A 20,533-nucleotide genomic window follows, 5' to 3' on the forward strand; every position below is an offset into this window, starting at 1 on the left:
TCAAGTCGTACCGCTAAAGCCATAACCTGGTCTAGGGAGTCAGAAGAGGGATAGCTAACTAGCAGGTCTTTCAGGGCGTTCGACAGACCCAACCTAAACTGGCACCTTAAGGCAGGGTCATTCCACCGAGAAGCTATGCACCACTTCCTAAAGTCAGAGCAATACTCCTCAAAAGGTCTCTTACCCTGACGTAAGGTCACCAGCTGACTCTCGGCAAAGGCAGTCCTGTCAGTCTCGTCATAAATGAGTCCGAGAGCAGAAAAGAAAAGATCAATGGAGGAAAGTTCAGGGGCGTCAGGAGCCAAGGAGAAGGCCCATTCTTGGGGCTCTTCCTGAAGCTGGGACATAATTATACCCACCCGCTGGCTCTCAGAACCTGAGGAGTGGGGCTTTAAATGAAAATAGAGCCTACAAGTCTCCCGAAAGGAGAGAAAAGTCTTCCGTTCCTCTGAGAACCGGTCAGGCAACTTGAGGTGGGGTTCAAGAGGTGAGGTGAGGGGCACTACCATGGTAGCATCAGGCTGGTTGACCCTCAGAGCCAGGGCCTGGACCTGTAGGGAGAGACCCTGCATTTGCTGAACCTGGGTCTCAAGGGGGTCCATAGTGGTGTGAGGGACCAGGGTAGAGTAGGTATATGGGCTTGTGATTATGTAATGACAGGGATAGGGAAACAGACAAGTGCGCCCTAATCTACCCGCCACTCAGTCCCTGCCTACTTGCAACGACCCGCTCTAGGCGACGGGGTACAACTGGGCGACGGTCCCTACACTCAGTAAGTACATGACAGACAACCAGACAAGGAAACACAGAACAAAGGGAAACGGGGCAGTTGCCCACGGCAACACCGTGAGCAACAAGAGTAGTAAACGAGCCGAGTCAAACCAGGAGAGTACGAGGTGCCAAACGCAGAGCAGGAGAGTAGTGAACAAGCCGAGTCAAACCAGGAGTGTACGAGGTACCAAACGCAGAGCAGAAGAGTAGTCAGTAAGCCAGGGTCAATACGAAGCAGGGACAGGTAGTTCAAGAAGCTGCAGCAGGGCCAGGAAACCAACAGAGAAGAATCACAAGCCAGGAGGAACAGGAACGGCAGGTATAAATAGACAGAGGGCGGGAGCTAGCTCCGTCTGGCCAGGCTGTGATAGGCTCTCCCACTCCAAAGCCTGCCATCCTGAGTGGTGGAAGATGGAGTCAGTCTCACAGACATAGAAGCAGGTGCAGACTGATTACCTATGGGCGTGGATACGGAAGCTGTGCCTGGCAGATCCTTAACACTTCATTTTTTATTTGTAAAAGTAGTGAAACATAAAATAATGATAAAAATTTGGTATTGCCGTAATTGTAAGCGAAACCCACACAAACACAGGGAGATCATACAAACTCCATGCAGATGTTGACCTTGGTTAGATTTGTCAGGCCCCCAACGCTGCAAGGCAATAGTGCTAACCACTGAGCCACCGTGCTGCCCATGCCTCTCAGCCCCCGGCAGGTAATGCCACCCATCCCCCGGCAGGTAATGCCACCCAGCCCTCTGTATGTAATGCCACCCAGCCCCCTGTATGTAATGCCACCCAGCCCCCTGCAGGTAATTACACCCAGCTCCCTGTAGGTAATGCCACCAAGTCCCCTGTAGGTAATGCCACACAGCCCCCTGTAGGTAATGCCACACAGCCCCCTATAAGTTGCACCCATCCCCCCCCCCCCTTCCAGGAGAAGTCACTGACTTCAATGTCCGTATATGGACAGTGTAGTCACTGGCTTCTCCTGGAGAGGAATTCCTGGCCACAGAGACGGGGATTCCGCTTCAGAAGTGAGTGACGTCACTGTATCCATATATGGACAGTGTAGTCACTCACTTCTCCTGTAGCGAAATCCCCGGCCATAGGGTCGGGGATTCTGCTTCAGAACTGAGTGACGTCGCTGTGTCCATATATGGACAGTGTAGTCACTCACTTCACCTGTAGCGGAATCCCCAATCCCCGGCTGGGGATTGGGTTTTCCGACTCCTACAGGGAGCAAAAAAAGACCCTCTTCCTCCTCCTCACATGCACTCTGCTTTTACTCACCGTCAGAAGAAGGCAGGAGTCTTGCAGCGGCGTTCTCACTGGTGTCGATGCCAGCCCGGGAGTGGACCAGTCCAGTCACCTGACCGGTGAGGTCAGATGACAGGTCAGGTGACAGGTCAGGTGACTGGACTGGTCCACTCCTGGGCCGGCATCGATCCCAGTGAGAACACCGCCGCAAGACTCCTGCCTTCTTCTGATCGCTGCTGCGATCAGCTGTTTTGATGCAGCGCCCAGCGGGACATTTTGAAGACCGGCGGGACAGCGGTAAGTAACAAGGACTGTCCCGCCGGAATTGGGACGGTTGGGAGGTATGCATGTGAGATATTTCTAAAAACTGCAGAATCTACACAATAAATATTGAGTTGCATTTCTCCGTTTAATCCTTTTTGTGTTTTACAGACAAAAATGGATTGAAAATTAATTTCTGCAAAAAATGTTTACCTCTACTTTGCTCTAATTCCTGTCAGTCTGGGACTGCTGTATAACCCATAATATAGTAGACAATTTCTCATCAATTACTTTCCAGCTCTTAGCAATGTTTGTGATCGCTGGAAAAATAGTAGGGAAATCAATTGCATGGTGTGTTTGGGGTGGGGATACCCTCATATAGCTTATTCAGCAGGGCTCATAGGGTGATGTAGGGAGGTGTGCAGGAATGACAGAATCCACATTTAATGTCAAATGCAAACGTCCTAATCGCCATGTAGCCTATGTTAATGCTGATCTATTGTATATAGTAAATGTAGATGTTCTCATGATTTAGAAATAATGCCCTGTAAACAATGATGGCGGTATGTCCCTTCTATGTAACAGATGCTCGTGCTACTTGGGCTGGAATACATGAGCTGCGGGGACTTCCAACAATTTCTACAGATGAAGGGGCGGCTTGACATCCCCAGTGCAAGGTAAAGTTTTAAGTAAAAACCTGAGCGAATCTAAAAATAAATGAGATATTAGACAGATTACAGTGTTAGACCTTCTGCACACGACAGAGTTGTAGGCACTTCATGTGTCGCCATATGGTGCCTCTGCACAACATCTTCTTATGGAGGCACTCTCCCTAGAAGCAATACTTAAAGGGGAGAATACCTCTATAATATGGCATCTGATGGAACATGCTACAATTTCTTTACCCATGGATTCCATATGAACCTGTCAGTCGTGTGCATGAGGCCTTAGGTCAACTCCACATTAGATCCAATGATACTCCTGATTTATAGGAATGTTATCCCAGGAAAATGTAGCATCACCTGATACCCACTGAAGTCAATAAACAACCATATAATTTATGGTTGTGCCAAGTTCTCCAGAGCGACAGATGCTCTTTGCAGCAACTCTTTTACTCTGGTGGATAAATAGGGTGCAGAGCAGGGGATCCCCCTCTATGCCATAAACATGACCTAATATACCTTTTGTACAGCGGTAGTCCTGTATAAATAACACCTTAAATGTTATTTGACAAGTTCTGCGGGGACTGGAAAGTTGTAATGGTCCTAAATTCCTCTTAATGCTTGTATGCCTCCAGGGGCGTAACTAGGAAAGACTGGGCCCCATAGCAAACTCTTGACTGGGGCCCCCCAGGTGCCCTACGCAGCCCCCCTTATAGATAGGGCCCCCTGTAGATTGTGCCATACAGCCCGCCTGTAGGCAGTTTCACACCACACTTGTAGATAGCACCACCCACCTCCCCCTTGTAGATAGTGCCATGAAGCCCCCCTGTATATAGCGCTATACAGCTCCTACTGTATGTAGTGCCGCACAGCCCTCCCCCTTGTAAAAAGTGCCAAAGAGCCCCCCTAGTAGATAGTGCCACACAGCCCACCTTAGTAGTGCCACACAGCCCCTTGTATATAGTGCCACACAGCCCCCCCTTGTGTATAGTGCCACAACCCTCCCAAGTAGTACAAGGCAATGGCGCATCCAAGAAAGTTGTATCAGCCAGGAGAATGTCAATCAAACATGGGGAGGTGGGTTTGGAGGCAAGATTATGTGACTCTTCAGGATAGCGGCACCGCCCCATGACCTGTTAATGAGTAATTAGCATATAGTGTGCACCGTTTTAAAAGTTGATTTAAAAAATGTTGCTGCATCTGAAAAAAACATACATTTGGAAATATTGTCAGAACATGTATTACTGCATGGTGGAGGTTAAAGGTTAAAACTACCAGACAGGTTCGCATGAAATATACAATGAATTGAAAACAATTCCATTTGCCCTGCAATTTTGTTATTAGAAATATATCCTATATTGTTACAGCTCCACAACCAAGCTCATACATGTATACAGTACCACAACCAAGCTCATACATATATACGGCACGAGAGCCAAGCTCAATACATATATACAGCACCAAAATCAACCTCAGTACATAAATACAGCACTAGAACCAAGCTCAGTACATATATACAATACCAGAACAAAGATCAGTACATAAATATAGCAGCAGAACCAAGCTCAGTACATGAATACAGCATCAGAACCAAGCTCAATACATAAATGCAGCCCCAGAACCAAGCTCAGTACTTATATACAGTACCAGAACCAATCTCATACATATATACAGCACCAGAGCTAGGCTTAATACTTAAATACAGCATCAGAACCAAGATCAGTGGATATATACAGCCCCAGAACCAAGCTCAGTACATAAATACAGCACAAGAACCAAGCTCAGTACATATATACCGCACCAAAACAAATACAGGATTCACACTACACACCTAACGTTGTGCTGATAAAGCTGAATGTACGTTCACTTGTGTTACAAATTAGATATCACTGCCTTTATGAACGATTAAAATTGAATTTTATTATAGACATCAAATACTAAAAATCGGCTAAATAGCCAAAGAAACTATTTAAGCCGTAAGCAGGGGGACCAGTAGGGGAACGCAAATGGATACTGTATTTATCCGCATACACCTCCACTTGCATATAGGATTTTTGCCCCTTTAACTTATAGTATAGAACCTGGTCGTCCCTGCCACTAGAGCTGTGTCCCATGTGATCCTTATGTGCTGTCTTATACTAACACAACTTAGTTACTCTGTCTGTGGTAGTTACAGCAAAGGAAGCGTGATCTCACGAGAGCTCGCTGTAAATTACAGGTTACAACGAGATCACGCTTCCTCTGCTGTAACTACCATAGAAACAGTAACGAAGTGCAGAGATTGTGAATAGACATCTCGTGGAATGTCTATTCACTGTCTAAACACTTCAGTATTGTTAATGTGTTAGTATAAGACAGCACATAAGGATCTAGCAGGATCCCTATGCGCAGAGTAAATGAATGGAGAGGAGTGCATTATGCTGATTGGTCAACACCCACTTGGTCTAAAGTAAAAATACGCCCACTTGGGCATTAAGCAACTCATTAGCATAAATCTAAAAACGCTAATAAAGTGGTGAAAATAGATAGTTTTTTTTAAATAAAAAGCATTACTGTCACCTACATTATAGCGCCAATCTCCTTATGTAGGAGACAGGGCACTTATAATGTGGTGACAGAGCCTCTTTAAGGCTACATTCAGACGAGCGTGTCCGATTTGCGCTCGTAAAAAATGCAGCGTTTTTTCTGCATTTCATGTCCGTGTGCCATAGTGTGCGTTTCATACTGGCATCCGTGTGCTCTGTGTGTGGCATGCATTTTTCACGTCCATGCAAGCACTTTTTTTTTTATTTCTCTGAATTTCTTTGTAACTGATGCGTTAAACACGGATCAGCACACGGATGTCGTCCGTGTGCTGTCCCTGTTTTTCATGGACCCATAGACTTCAATGGGCGATTAGGTGCGCAAAAACGCACTAATATAGGACATGCAGTGAGTTTCACGCAACAGACACTCGCTGTGTGAAAACTCACGCATGTCTGAATAGCCCCATTGAAATGAATGGGTCCGCCTGCTGTGAGTTATTTCAACGCACAGTACACGGACGAGTATTACGCTTGTCTGAATAAGCCCTTAGGTCTATAGAAGCCATCACTCACTGAATGTAACAATGAAGCTTCCATTATCTCCCAGCAAACAGAGATCTTAAAAATAGCAAAGAACTGAAATACAAAACAATTTAGAATGTTGCAGAACTTTCCATAATACTATTAAGATTTATTCATATAAAACCAGGACATTTCTACAATTGTTTACCTATAATACATTTATGTTCATAGTAAATGGAATAAAAAATGAAAATAAAAATATGTGCAGCATAAATACAAATATATGTGAAATTCTCCTGTCAGTGGACACTAATAGGAAACAATTATCTGTCAGTTTATTGAATGGTTTGGGTTTGTGGGTTTTGTGTTCTCCTCCACATGTTACACTGATACATTTTCTTTTGTGCCAGATTCTATGCCGCTGAGCTCGTGTGTGGCATCAAATTTCTACATTCTAAGGGCATCGTCCACAGGTAATTCCATTCATAGATTATTTTCCAAAGTGTATTTCTCACAAGATAACATCTGATGCACATGATCAGGGGACTGTAGAGTGCTTACACTCCTACCGGGGGCATGTTACTTCACCCAGTCCCCTTCCCCCATTATTGGCCATTCCCTTTACCAAACCCCCGTCCCTATTAGAAAACACGGACAACTTGGGTTGGATAAATTTGGCCACAGCAGCCATTTTATTTACAAACAAACATAATAAAACAACAATTTACAAATAATAATAACAATGGAAGGGGAGTCCTTGGAGCTACAAAAGTCTGTCACCAAACAGCCCACTTGCGTCATATTTTACTCCCAGCCGTCACCCTACAGGCTCAGGGGCACTGTCATACCTGCATTTGGCTGACCTAAACCGCAACTCCCCCCTCCCCTGGGTGTCACACAACCCTCCCTTGTAGATAGTGCCTCTTTTACAGCCCCCCCCTGTAGATGACGCCATACAGCCCCCCCGTAGATAACGCCATACAGCCCCCCCTGTAGACAATGCCATACAGCCCTCCTGTAGATAACGCCATACAGCCCCCTGTAGATAACTCCATACAGCCCCCTTTGTAGATAGCGCCATACATCCCCCTGTAGATAATGCCATACAGCCCCCACTGTAGAGAACGCCATACAGCCCCCCTGTAGATAACTCCATACAGCCCCCTTTGTAGATAGCGCCATACATCCCCCTGTAGATAACGCCATACATCCCCCTAAAGATAACGTCATACAGCCCCCACTGTAGAGAACGCCATACAGCCCCCATGTAGAGAACGCCATACAGCCCCCTGTAGAGAACGCCATACAGCCCCCCTGTAGATAACACCATACAGCCCCCACTGTAGATAACGCATACAGCCCCCCCTGTAGACAACGCCATACAGCCCCCCTGTAGATAACGCCATACAGCCCCCTGTAGATAACTCCATACAGCCCCCTTTGTAGATAGCGCCATACATCCCCCTGTAGATAATGCCATACAGCCCCCACTGTAGAGAACGCCATACAGCCCCCCTGTAGATAACTCCATACAGCCCCCTTTGTAGATAGCGCCATACATCCCCCTGTAGATAACGCCATACATCCCCCTAAAGATAACGTCATACAGCCCCCACTGTAGAGAACGCCATACAGCCCCCATGTAGAGAACGCCATACAGCCCCCTGTAGAGAACGCCATACAGCCCCCCTGTAGATAACACCATACAGCCCCCACTGTAGATAACGCATACAGCCCCCCTGTATATAAAGCCATACAGACCCCCCTGTAGATAACGCCATACACCCCCCCCCCCTGTAGATAGCGCCATACAGCCCCAACTCCCCCAAAAAATCCGACCTATAGTGTGTCCTACAAAAGACATGTATCCCCTATCCACAGGATAGGGGACACATGTGTGATCGCTGCCTGCGATAAGGAGAACGAAGGACCAAAAGTCCCCCCAAGTTCTCCATGACAAACCTCTGACTTCCAGCGTCTGCGCAGCTCAATAAAAATGAAAGGAGCGCTGGTCACGCATGTGCACAAGCGCGACCGGCGCTCCATTCATTTCTACGGAGCTGCCGACACAGACCCCGGATGGAGAATTTCAGGGGACTTTCGGTCCCCCGTTCTCCTTATCGCTGCCAGATAGGGGATACATGTGGATAGGGGATACATATCTTTTGTTTAATGGCAGAGCGGGGAGATACCTCCCTGCTCTGCCGTAGTGTTCAGTGGCGTCGCGCTGTAGTAGCCATAGCGGAAGCTAGCGGAGCCTCCGGCCATGGTGGGGGCCCGTGCCGGCCCTGCCTACATCCCTGATCGTCGTGGCCTCCCCATAGAGCATTCTGCCGGGTCCGGCCTGTACTGGAACTTCTCCTCTTTATGATTGGACTGTCACTGGCCACATAGTCCACACCCTACACCGCGTTCCAAATTATTATGCAAATGTTATTTTTCGCTGATTTTCCTAAATAGTCGATGCAAATTACAGTCAGTATAATCTTCAAGCCATCAACCGTTGGAGTATAATGCGAATTTATTGAACAAATGTCCTAATGATAACAGATTTTTTTTTAGAAGTAAAAAACTCAAAATGCACTGTTTCAAATTATTATGCACAACAGAGATCAAAACATTTTAACCCGTTAGTGACCGGCCCATCGTGTTTCTACGTCGGTCACTAACGGGCCTTATTCCGATGCCATAGACTTTTTACGTTGCGGCATTGGAATAAGTAAACAGAGCAGGGAGCTGTCAAATCTCCCTGCTCTCAGCTGCTAGAGGCAGCTGAGGGCTGGGAGCGTCCCTGCTCTGCCGTGTGAGATCGATATCAGTATCGATCTCACACGTTTAACCCCTCAGATGCGGTGCTCAATAGCGTGCACCGCATCTGAGTGGTTTTGGAGAGAGGGAGGGAGCTCCCTCTCTCCCCCACCGACACCCGGCGATACGATCGCCGAGTGTCTGTGTCTCTAATGGCAGCCGGGGGTCTAATAAAGGCCCCCAGGTCTGCCTGGAGTGAATGCCTGCTAGATCATGCCGCAGGCATGACCTAGCAGATGCCTGGCCGTGTTAAACGGACAGGCAGTAATACACTGCAATACAAAAGTATTGCAGTGTATTATAAATGCGATCGCAGAATCGCATATTATAGTCCCCTAATGGGACTAGTAAAAAAGTGAAAAAAAAGTTTAATAAAGTTAATTTTAAAAAAAATGTGAAAAAAAATGAAAAACCCACTTTTTCCCCTTACAAAATGCTTTACTATTAAAAAAACAAAATAAAGTTAAAAAGTTACACATATTTGGTATCGCCGCGTCCGTAACGACTCCGACTATAAATCTATTACATTATTTAACCCGCACGGTGAACGCTGTAAAAAAATTAATAAAAAACTAATTGCTGTTTTCTGTGAATACTGACTTTAAAAAAATGTGATAAAAAGTGATCAAAAAGTCGCATCTACTCCAAAATGGTACCGATAAAAACTACAAGTCGTCCCGCAAAAAAAAAGCCCTGATACAAACGCATCGGCGAAAAAATAAAAACGTTACGGCTCTTCAAATATGGAGACACAAAAACAAATAATTTTGAAAAAAAAGTGTTTTTACTGTGTAAAAGTAGTAAAACATACAAAAACGATACAAATTTGGTATCGTTGCAATCGTAACAACCCGCTGAATAAAGTTATTGTGTTATTTATACCACACGGTAAACGGCGTATATTTAAGATGCAAAAAAGAGTGGCGAAATTTCAGATTTTTTTCTATTCCCCCCCAAAAAAAAGTTAATAAAAGTTAATCAATAAATAATATGTACCTCAAAATGGTGCTATTAAAAAATACAACTTGTCCCGCAAAAAACAAGTCCTTATACAGCTATGTCGACGCAAAAAGAAAAAGGTTATAGCTCTTGGAATGCGACGATTGAAAAACTTAAAAAATAGCTTGGTCATTAAGGTCCAAAATAGGCTGGTCATTAAGGGGTTAAAGGTTGTAAAGAGAACTAAAATGGTAACTTGTTGAATTTGCAGCATCAGGAGGTCATATTTACAGAAATCAAAAGCTCTTTCAATCCAAAAAAAACTTAACAGGCTTACATGTTAACATAGGACCCGTTCTTTGATATCACCTTCACAATTCTTGCATCCATTGAATTTGTGAATATATGGACAGTTTCTGCTTGAATATCTTTGCAGGATGTCAGAATAGCCTCCCAGAGCTTCTGTTTTGATGTGAACTGCCTCCCACCCTCATAGATATTTTGCTTGAGGATGCTCCAAAGGTTCTCAATAGGGTTGAGGTCAGGGGAACATGGGGGCCACACCATGAGTTTCTCTCCTTTTATGGCCATAGCAGCCAATGACACAGAGGTATTCTTTGCAGCATGAGATGGTGCATTGTCATGCATGAAGATAATTTTGCTACGGAAAGCACGGTTCTTCTTTTTGTACCACGGAAGAAAGTGGTCAGTCATAAACTCTACGTACTTTGCATAGGTCATTTTCACACTGTCAGGGACCCTAAAGGGGCCTACCAGCTCTCTTCCCATGATTCCAGCCCAAAACAGAACTCTGCCACCTCCTTGCTGATGTCGCAGCCTCGTTGGGACATGGTGGCCATTCACCAACCATCCATTACTGCATCCATCTGGACCATCCAGGGTTGCACGGCAATCATCAGTAAACAACACGGTTTGAAAATTTATCTTCATGTATTTCTGAGCCCACTGCAACTGTTTCTGCTTGTGAGCATTGTTTAGGGGTGGCTGAATAATAGCTTTAGGCACACTTGCAAACCTCTGGAGGATCCTACACCTTGAGGTTCGCGGGACTCCAAAGGCACCAGCGGCTTCAAATACCTGTTTGCCCATTTGCTTGGCATTTTAGCAGCTGCCCTCCTAATCCTATTAATTTGTCTGGCAGAAACCTTCCTCATTATTCCTTTATCTGAACGAACCCGTCTGTGCTCTGAATCAGCCACAAATCTTTTCACAGTACGATGATCACGCTTAAGTTTTCTTGAAATATCCAATGTTTTCATACCTTGTCCAAGGTATTTGTAATGATGGGGATAGGGAAACAGACAAGTGAGCCCTAATCTAGCCGCCACTCAGTCCCTGCCTACTCGCAACGACCCGCCCTAGGCGACGGGGTATAACTGGGCGACAGTCCCTATGCTCAATAAGTGCATGACGGACAAACAGGCAAGGGTACACAGAAGCTAAGGGAAATGGGGCAGTTGCCCACGGCAACACCGTGAGCAACAAGAGTGGTGAACGAGCCGAGTCAAACCAGGAGTGTACGAGGTAACAAACGCAGAGCAGGAGAGTAGTGAACAAGCCGAGTCAAACCAGGAGTGTACGAGGTATCAAACGCAGAGCAGGAGAGTAGTCAGTAAGCCAGGGTCAGTATGAAGCAGGGACAAATAGTACAAGAAGCTGCAGCAGGGCCAGGAAACCAAACGAGAAGAATCACAAGCAAGGAGGAACAGGAAAGGCAGGTATAAATAGATAGAGGGCGGGAGCTAGCTCCGTCTGGCCAGGCTGTGATAGGCTCTCCCACTCCTAAGCCTGCCATCCCGAGTGGTGGAAAATGGAGTCAGTCTCACAGACATAGAAGCAGGTGCAGACTGATTACCTATGGGCGTTGACACAGAAGCTGTGCCTGGCAGATCCTTTACAGTATTGCACTATTTCACGCTTTTCGGCAGCAGAGAGATCCTTTTCTTTCCCATATTGCTTGAAACCTGTGGCCTGCTTAATAATGTGGAACGTCCTTCGTTTTCCTTTGATTGGGCACACCTGGCAAACTAATTATCACAGGTGTCTGAGATTGATTACAATGATCCAAAGAGCCCTAAGACACAATACCATCCATGAGTTTCATTGAAAATCTAATAATTAAATGTTTATGACACTTAAATCCAATGTGCATAATAATTTGGAACACGGTGTAATGTGGTATAGTTGAAACTTATGGTAAAGCAGAAAAAGCTTCACAATAAAATAATATTGTAGCGAGTGACTAATATTGTAATAAACCAAGTATAATATGCCGTTCTCCACAGCTGACCACAGGCTGGACACTGACCAGACATCCAATGTTTCCTCTTCTATTTCACAGAGATCTCAAGCCCGATAACATCCTGGTGGCTGATACGGGCCATATTAAGATCACAGATTTCGGTCTCGCAATTGAGAACATGCTTGGAGACCGCACGGCCACTGGATATGCTGGGACACAAGGCTTTGTGGCTCCTGAGGTGAGATGCAGACAATTTTACTATTTTTCATGTACCTCATTGAAGATGAATTTAAAAATATCCTTATATTGTAAAAACAGAAGTTAGAGAGACCCAACGTATGTTTGTCCTGTGTTTTGTTTGATTTTTCATTACAGAGATAATTATTTTTTTATTATGGTGGCCACAATTGTGGTACACCTCCATATTGGTTGTCACTTCTGTAGTCACTGCCACCCACACTCTGCAATCCAATGCTATCCAATAATGGCAACTACCACAGGGCAGTGGCCTGACTTTGGGTGGCACATTAGCCTTGTGCTTGGCACCTGCAGTGTTAGTTCTAAGGTAAAAGTTTCATTACCTTCTGTGCAGTGGCGTAACTACCGCCGTAGCAGCAGTAGCGACTGCTATGGGGCCCGGGGCATGAGGGGGCCCGTGTCGCCCGCCGGCACGGGCCCCCACCATGGCCGGAGGCTCCGCTAGCAGCCGCTATGGCTGCTACTGCGGGACGCCACAGAACACTACGGCAGAGCAGGGAGGTATCTCCCCGCTCTGCCATTAACTGGTTCCCGACCGCTGGCTGTATTTTTACGGCCAGCGGTCAGGGTCCTTAAAACCTGAGCCATAGACTTTCTACGGCTCGGGTTTTAACTTGCTGCCCGCGCGATCGGGCAGCTGAATGTCGGGTCTCCGGCTGTCAATGACTGCCGGGGACCCTGAGGAGAAGACAGAAGCAGCTATTCTGCTTCTGTCTTCTCCGATGTCTTCTTACACAGCGTTCAATGAACACTGTGTATAGGAATCGAGGCAGCGGCCGCACCGCTGTCTCTATTCCTCCCGGTGATCATGTGACTGGTCACATGATCGCCGGGTGCCATTACTGACAGACTGCTGCTGGGTCTTACGAGACCCAGCACAACCCTATTAGTGACAATCGTCACTATGAGAGGGCTGATTTCCCCTGTAACTGGGGCTGCTGTGCAGCTCCAGTTACAGTGGAAAAACATGGTGTAAAAGAAAGAAAAAATATATATAAAGTTCCCCAAAGGTCTTCTTTGACCTTTGGGGGACAGACCATAGTAATAAAAAAATAATAAATTAAAGTGCAAAAAAAAATTAAATAATAAATACACATAAAATACCAACCCCAAAAAAAAACTTTCCCCCCCGCCAATCATTGTTGTAACGCTAGCGCTGACCCAATTACCCTAATATAGACATGTAATATATAAAGATTTACGGTAGACAATGACGATCACAAATAAAAGGTCTATTTTAGGGTAAAACTATGTTATTACCAAAAAAAAAATAGCTGAAACGTAAAAAAGCTTATTTTTTTACTATTATTTTCAAACTTTATGAATAAAAATTCTAAAATAGCAAAAAAGGTGTGTATAAAAATGATAAAAAATGAAACCTGCATTGTCTACGGAAAAAAAACATCACAAAAATCACGTCGTTAGCCCAACAAATAAAAAAGTTATAGCCATTTAACTAACACGTGCTAAAAAGGGCTAAACGGTGTCTGGTCCTGAAGGCGCAAAATAGAGCAAAATACATGTATCCCCTCTCCACAGGACATGTATCCCCTCTCCACAGGACATGTATCCCCTCTCCACAGGACATGTATCCCCTCTCCACAGGACATGTATCCCCTCTCCACAGGACATGTATCCCCTCTCCACAGGATCTCCACAGGACATGTATCCCCTCTCCACAGGACATGTATTCCCCTCTCCACAGGATCTCCACAGGACATGTATCCCCTTTCCACAGGACATGTATCCCCTCTCCACAGGACATGTATCCCCTCTCCACAGGACATGTATCCCCTCTCCACAGGACATGTATCCCCTCTCCACAGGACATGTATCCCCTCTCCACACAGGACATGTATCCCCTCTCCACAGGATCTCCACAGGACATGTATCCCCTCTCCACAGGATCTCCACAGGACAGGGGATACATGTGTGATCGCTGGCATTGATAGGGAGAACGGGGGACTGAAAGTCCCCTGAAGTTCTCCATCACAAACCTCGGACTTCCAGGGTCTGTGTCGGCAGCTCCGTAGAAATGAATGGAGCGCCGGTCGTGCTTGTGCGCATGCGTGACCAGCGCTCCTTTCATCTTTATTGAGCTGCGCAGAGGCCGGAAGTCAGAGGTTAGTCATGGAGAACTTCAGGGGACTTTCAGTCCCCCGTTCTCCCTATCGCTGCCAGAGATCACTCATGTATCCCCTATCCTGTGGATAGGGGATACATGTATTTTGTAGGACACACTGTAGGTCGCATTTTTTTAGGAGGGGGGACGCTGTATGGCGTTCCCTACAGGGGGGGGGTGGCTGTATGGTGTTCCCTACAAGGGGGGGGTGGCTGTATAGCGTTCCCTACAGGGGGGGAGCTGTATGGCGTTCCCTACAGGGGGCGCTGTATGGCGTTCTCTACAGGGGGGGGCTGTATGGCGTTCCCTACAGGGGGGGCTGTATGGCGTTCTCTACAGGGGGGGGCTGTATGGTGTTCTCTGCAGGGGGGCTGTATGGCGTTATCTACAGGGGGGCTGTATGGCGTTCTCTACAGGGGGATGTATGGCGTTATCTACAGGGGGGGGGCCCAGTCAAAAGTTTGCTATGGGGCCCAGTCTTTCCTAGTTACGCCCCTGCTTCTGTGCATATTATTCCTTGGTAACCACAATACTATCAGCTGCAATTCCATAGACATGATCTTTTCCCACAATTCTTCAGGGTAATTAAGAATGATGTGTAAGCCCCTTAATAATAAATCTCAGCATGGTTGTCCTACATAATGACACACATACATGATATAGAGAGTGATAGACTAGTGTGGTGACATAGAAACTAGTAACTGTTCTCTCCTTTATGGCAGATGCTGGCTGAGGAGGAGTATGGCGCTGGAGTGGACTGGTATTCATTTGGTGTCATCTTAAATGAAATGATTACCAGTGAGTGTATTTACCATCCGGCACTATTCCATCACACACGCTCCGGCGCCGAAGACATTATCAAGGAGGTCAGTATGTTACTGTAATGCGTTACAAATACCGGACTCTATACTATGTCAGGAGCAGAGGCAGGATTTTTCGAGGGGGGGTTCAAATTCATAGAAGGTATAAAAAGAAATGATGTCAGATAATTCCAAATGTACCAGATTTATGAAGAGGTGCGTGTTAAATTAGGCGCAATTCTTGCCCACTACCCTGGCTATTTTATTGGTGCAGAATAGGGCATTATTAATAAATGTGCGCCATTGTGTCCAGTGGTAGAACGCTGCTGATACTGAGCTCGGAGTGATCACTGGTATTGGCTTTACTGCATAGATTCAGAGCTAGTTGTAGTCACTAATGTATAAATACATTTCTCATTTTCAGCTCCTCCAGAGAGATCCTGCCAGGCGCTTAGGAGTCAATGGTAACATCAGAAGCCACCAGTTCTTTCAGCATATTGACTGGGTCTCTGTGGAAGCCCTTCGGATGCCCCCACCATACATCCCTATAGTAAGTAAATAAACAGTGATAAGCTTTATATACAGTATGTGCTCTGTGTACTATTATAGCACGTAACACATGCCACTCTTTTATGTAAGAAATACGGTGCCCAATGCCTTTTCAAATGAAAAAAATAAACCTTTTAGGAAATGGTCCATGAACTTTTTTTAAGAAAAAACGTATTCCTGCTAAAAAAAAAAAAATTTCTGTCATTTTTTAAGTAAAATGTGAGAAATGGCACATAACTGTCTCCATAGTCATAATTGCACTAATGCCATCATGGTATGTATTAGCTCAATGCCAGCCAATTGTAACGGGCATAGTCTACAGTCCTAATATTGCTTTTAGGATGTGCCTATTGGAGATTTCCTCCCCTTCTGAGAAGCCTCTAAAAGTCATCAGAATAGATTTTTAAATTTTTCGGATCAACCATTTAGTCTTTATGAGCTTTCAAATCATATTCTTCTAATTCTCTTTCTTATAGCCATCTACACCTCATCGCCGTGCCAGACAATTCCACCTGGGCAGAATGGAGGCAGCAGAGGCCAAGAAGGGACCTTTATCCATGAAAGATCAGGCCATGTTTAGAGGGTTTTCATTTGTCACCTGGTAAACCCTCTAGAAAACACCATCTCTAATGTCATCAGAGCAAGCTGTCCTCCTGAGCTCCTGGGAGAAGATCAACGGAAGACCAGAAGAATGGACACAACGTATACCGCAGTTGGAAGACCATGAAGACCATGCGGGACGAAGAGTTTGACAAAATATGAAGAGCGGATCCCTGAATGTCACCTATGAATGTCTGTGGCTCAAAAGAAAGCAACATCTCCTCAAGAATTCATCAGGAAGCCCAGCAAGAAGATGCCTGTAACCATTTGGACGCCTCTCCGGGATCACGATGCTGAGGAACCCCACTAGATGGAGACGTCAACAGACGATCATGGTTATTGTTGGTAAGTTTGAGCACAACAACATCCGTGCTACATTAACTCCTAGGCATGTTTAATACATTTTAGCTTAAATTTGCCGGTACTGATTTGCTCAAGCCCATAACAGCACCAACTGGTGGTGCTGTCATGCGATAGGAGGAAATACAAAGGTGCGGAATGGCCGGCTATTAAGGGGTGGAGGAGGCCGGATTTTTTTTTTTTTTTTTTTTTCAACTAACATCTAAAACATGCCTATTATATTTATATAATGTTTATACTACACATAGAGATCTACTCTACATGTAGTACATGAAAAAAGATACCGGTAGTTACATTTCCTCCTACCCATGACAAGTCTGTCATAGGTGAGGGGAAAAGGTGAGGAATGGCCGGCTATTAAGGGGTGGAGGAGGCCGGATTTTTTTTTTTTTTTCAACTAACATCTAAAACATGCCTATTATATTTATATAATGTTTATACTACACATAGAGATCTACTCTACATGTAGTACATGAAAAAAGATACCGGTAGTTACATTTCCTCCTACCCATGACAAGTCTGTCATAGGTGAGGGGAAAAGGTGCGGAATGGTCGGCTATTAAGGGGTGGAGGAGGCCGGATTATTTTTTTTTCTTATTTAATTTGCACCACAGAACATTCCTAAGATATTTAGAATATTTTTATATTACACATAGAGATCTGCTCTATATGTAATAATGAGAAAAGTTACCGGTAATTATATTTCCTCCTATTTATGACAAGTCTGTCATAGGTGAAGATAAAAGGTGCGGAGTGGCCGGCTATTAAGGGGTGGAGGAGTCCAGATTACGTACATGACAGAATAGCCTCTTATATGCTGGGGACTGAGGAACACTAAGCATCAGACGAGTATGTAGCAGAGGGAACAGCAAGTACTAACACATATACCTGACCAGCTCAGCAGGCGGAAGTGCAGTCTGATAGGTCACATTGGAAACAGAAGGGCGGCTGCAGGAACTAATCATTTAGCAGAAATGTAGAATAGCAAGCTAGATCTGTCATTTATAGCAAGCAGCAGAATAAAATAATCTAGTAGAAGTAACAGGCGGGCAGCATAATGCCGGCCATACACATATGATAGCTGTTAGACAACGATCTACCAGACTCAGATCCGCTGATCGTGCTTGTTTATTTCACTAGGGAGACACCTCTGGCAGGATTTTTCTCCTGGTAAAATAAGAATGCTCGCTCCTCATTTCCCTCAACAGACTGTCAAAGTACAGTCAAGTTCCCGTCATACATATTAGGTTGTTGGCAGATCCCGCCAGCGTGTATTTTATGTATATGGCCAGATTTAGAACTAGAATGTCCACATCATATTATCAGGCAAGATCTGACCTATAACCAGGAGCGTTGCTAGGGACTTAAAATATCAGCGGCACAAACCACAGGACATATGTTTACCCCCCAAATATAAAAAGCATATACATCTCAAAGATATCTATAAGACCATGGCCCCTATAGTTACCACCCCTGTAGATAGTGCTACGTGCGCACACACACCCTGTAGATCATGCTACACACCTCCATACCTCCCAACTGTCCCGGATCCGGCGGGACAGTCCCGGTTTTTCATCGCTGTCCCGCCGTCCCTGCGGTCTGAGCAATGTCCCGCCCTGCCCCGGACCCTCCCTGTTGCCAGCCACGCCCCCCTGCAACGACGTTGCCTGCGTAGCAGCCTGCCTGGAGCAAGGGAGCAGAGTGCAGCAGACACACCGAAGCGGAAGACTGGAGAGGAGAAGAACGAAGCCACAGGACAGGGGTGACTGGTGAGTACACAGTTTAAACAATTTAGTGCCTGGGAACACTAGCATTTCTAAAATCATAAAATAAATTACATTATTTTATGGTTTTAGAAAATCCTGTGTCTCCAGGCACATTCTTTTAGCGGCTCCCGCCCCCCCTTCTGCCCCCTCACGACCCCCCTCGCGGCCCCCCCTTGCTGGACTGCTGTAACTTCTCCCTGTCCTGGCAGGAGAGAGAGAATAGTAATAATAGCGGTAATAAAAAATAAAAAAAAACATTTCTCCATTAAACATCGTCTGTCTATCTATCTATCTATCTATCTATCTATCTATCTATCTATCTATCTATCTATCTATCTATCTATCTATCTATCTATCTAGTTACGAAAACTAAAACAAAGAAGATGTAACCGGATCCATAATATTTATAATATCCATATAGTTTTTTTTGTAAGTCTAGAGATCCGCAGTGAGAATATGCTCCTGTTATTTGAAGGAGGAGCGATTTGATGTGCTTATGCGAGATATCGGCCGTGGTTAGGGGGCGTGGCTTAAAAATTTTGTCTCTTTTCAAGATTCAAAAGTTGGCCGGTATGCCTTACGTCTGCTCTCTGGCGTGTTTAGCCCCGCCACGTTCCATGACACTATGTGTAAAGTTGGGTTTGAGCTATACTCCTGAGGTGTGTGCGATAAGTTACTCATCCTGTGTCCAGAAGCTCGACATGGGGACGCAGTTCTCGGTTTTCGTCACGATGCCACCCCCCCCCCCCCGTCCCAGCGAGCGTGGGGGACATCTAGTAAGGAAGGGCAAGGGGACCCGGTTCGGTCCATGATACACATTCGTAATCTATAAAAGAGAGGCGGCAGGGTCAACAAACATACAATCAAACAAAAATACACTTGCACATATGTGCGCATTTGTTAACTAGCATAAATCAGTGCCTAAAGCACTCTATCAAGAGAAGTCAAAGACTTTAGAAACAATAGTAGAGCCTCTTGGCTAATTTAGCAGACAGTTTCCTCCACAGGAAATTTAAGAGATCAAACCGCGTCTGCTGGGCGATATCTTCTAAGTGCCGCGTCAGGTGTCTCGTACAGTCTGGTTCGACCGTTCTCCGTGACTTTCAGCTTTGCCGGGTACAGCAATTGGAAGCGGATGTTATTCTGATGTAAGTATTTGCAGACTTGTGTGAAAGCTTTTCGTTTTTGGGAGAATTGTATAGAAAAATCCTGAAACATCAAGATTTTGTCCCCATTTATCCTGAGCTCCGGGGTTTGTCTGAAGGCCTTCAGAATTTTTTCCTTTACCGTCCAGTTATGATATTTGGCAATGAGTGCTCTAGGTCTTCCGCCATTCTCATTTTCTCTCCGGACGCCCAATGCAATGTGTTCTTTCTATGTATAGCGGATCCTCTGGCAGCTGTACGTGCAAGGCCCTAGGTAGGGCTGTAGACAGGTAAGTGGTAAGTGACTAATTTGTTACATCTTCCGGAATCCCCACAAACCGTAAATTATTGTGACGTTCCCGATTTTCAAGATCGTCCAATTTCTCCCGCAGCGTTTGTATAAGTCCGCCTTGTTCCGTCGTTAACGTTTCCAGCCAGGTTACCTCCATCTCGCACTACAGAGTTTTATTTTCCAAATCCCCAATTTTCTTCGAATTAGTGGTCACCTGTGCCAGCATGGTATTTATAGAGGTTTGTATGAGATACAAACGTCTCTCAAATATCGGAACAATGAGACGCAAAACTTCCTGTGCCACTTCCGCCGCCTGGGACCATATTGCAAGATGTAAGGATGTCGGGCTAGGTGGGCCTGAGAGGTTCGGCGGAGTTATGTCTCCAGATGCTGAAACCGCCGCCAATAATTCACTCCGTTGTGAGGGGTTGGTCATATTGGTGCCTTTGGACAGTCCTTTCCCCTGTTTCTTCTTTGTGGAGGAGGTGGAAGTAGATTGACCAGAAGATGTGTGTGGCATTGCGGAGGAGCATGTAGACCTGGGTGTCCCAGAAGTGTGCAAATATTTGTTCATTAACTCAGTGACCCGCGACAATGCGGTTTGTAACGAGGCGGTTTAGGTATGTATAGT

Source organism: Rhinoderma darwinii, chromosome 3 (genome assembly GCF_050947455.1).
Source record: "Rhinoderma darwinii isolate aRhiDar2 chromosome 3, aRhiDar2.hap1, whole genome shotgun sequence".
NCBI classification, from domain to species: domain Eukaryota; kingdom Metazoa; phylum Chordata; class Amphibia; order Anura; family Rhinodermatidae; genus Rhinoderma; species Rhinoderma darwinii.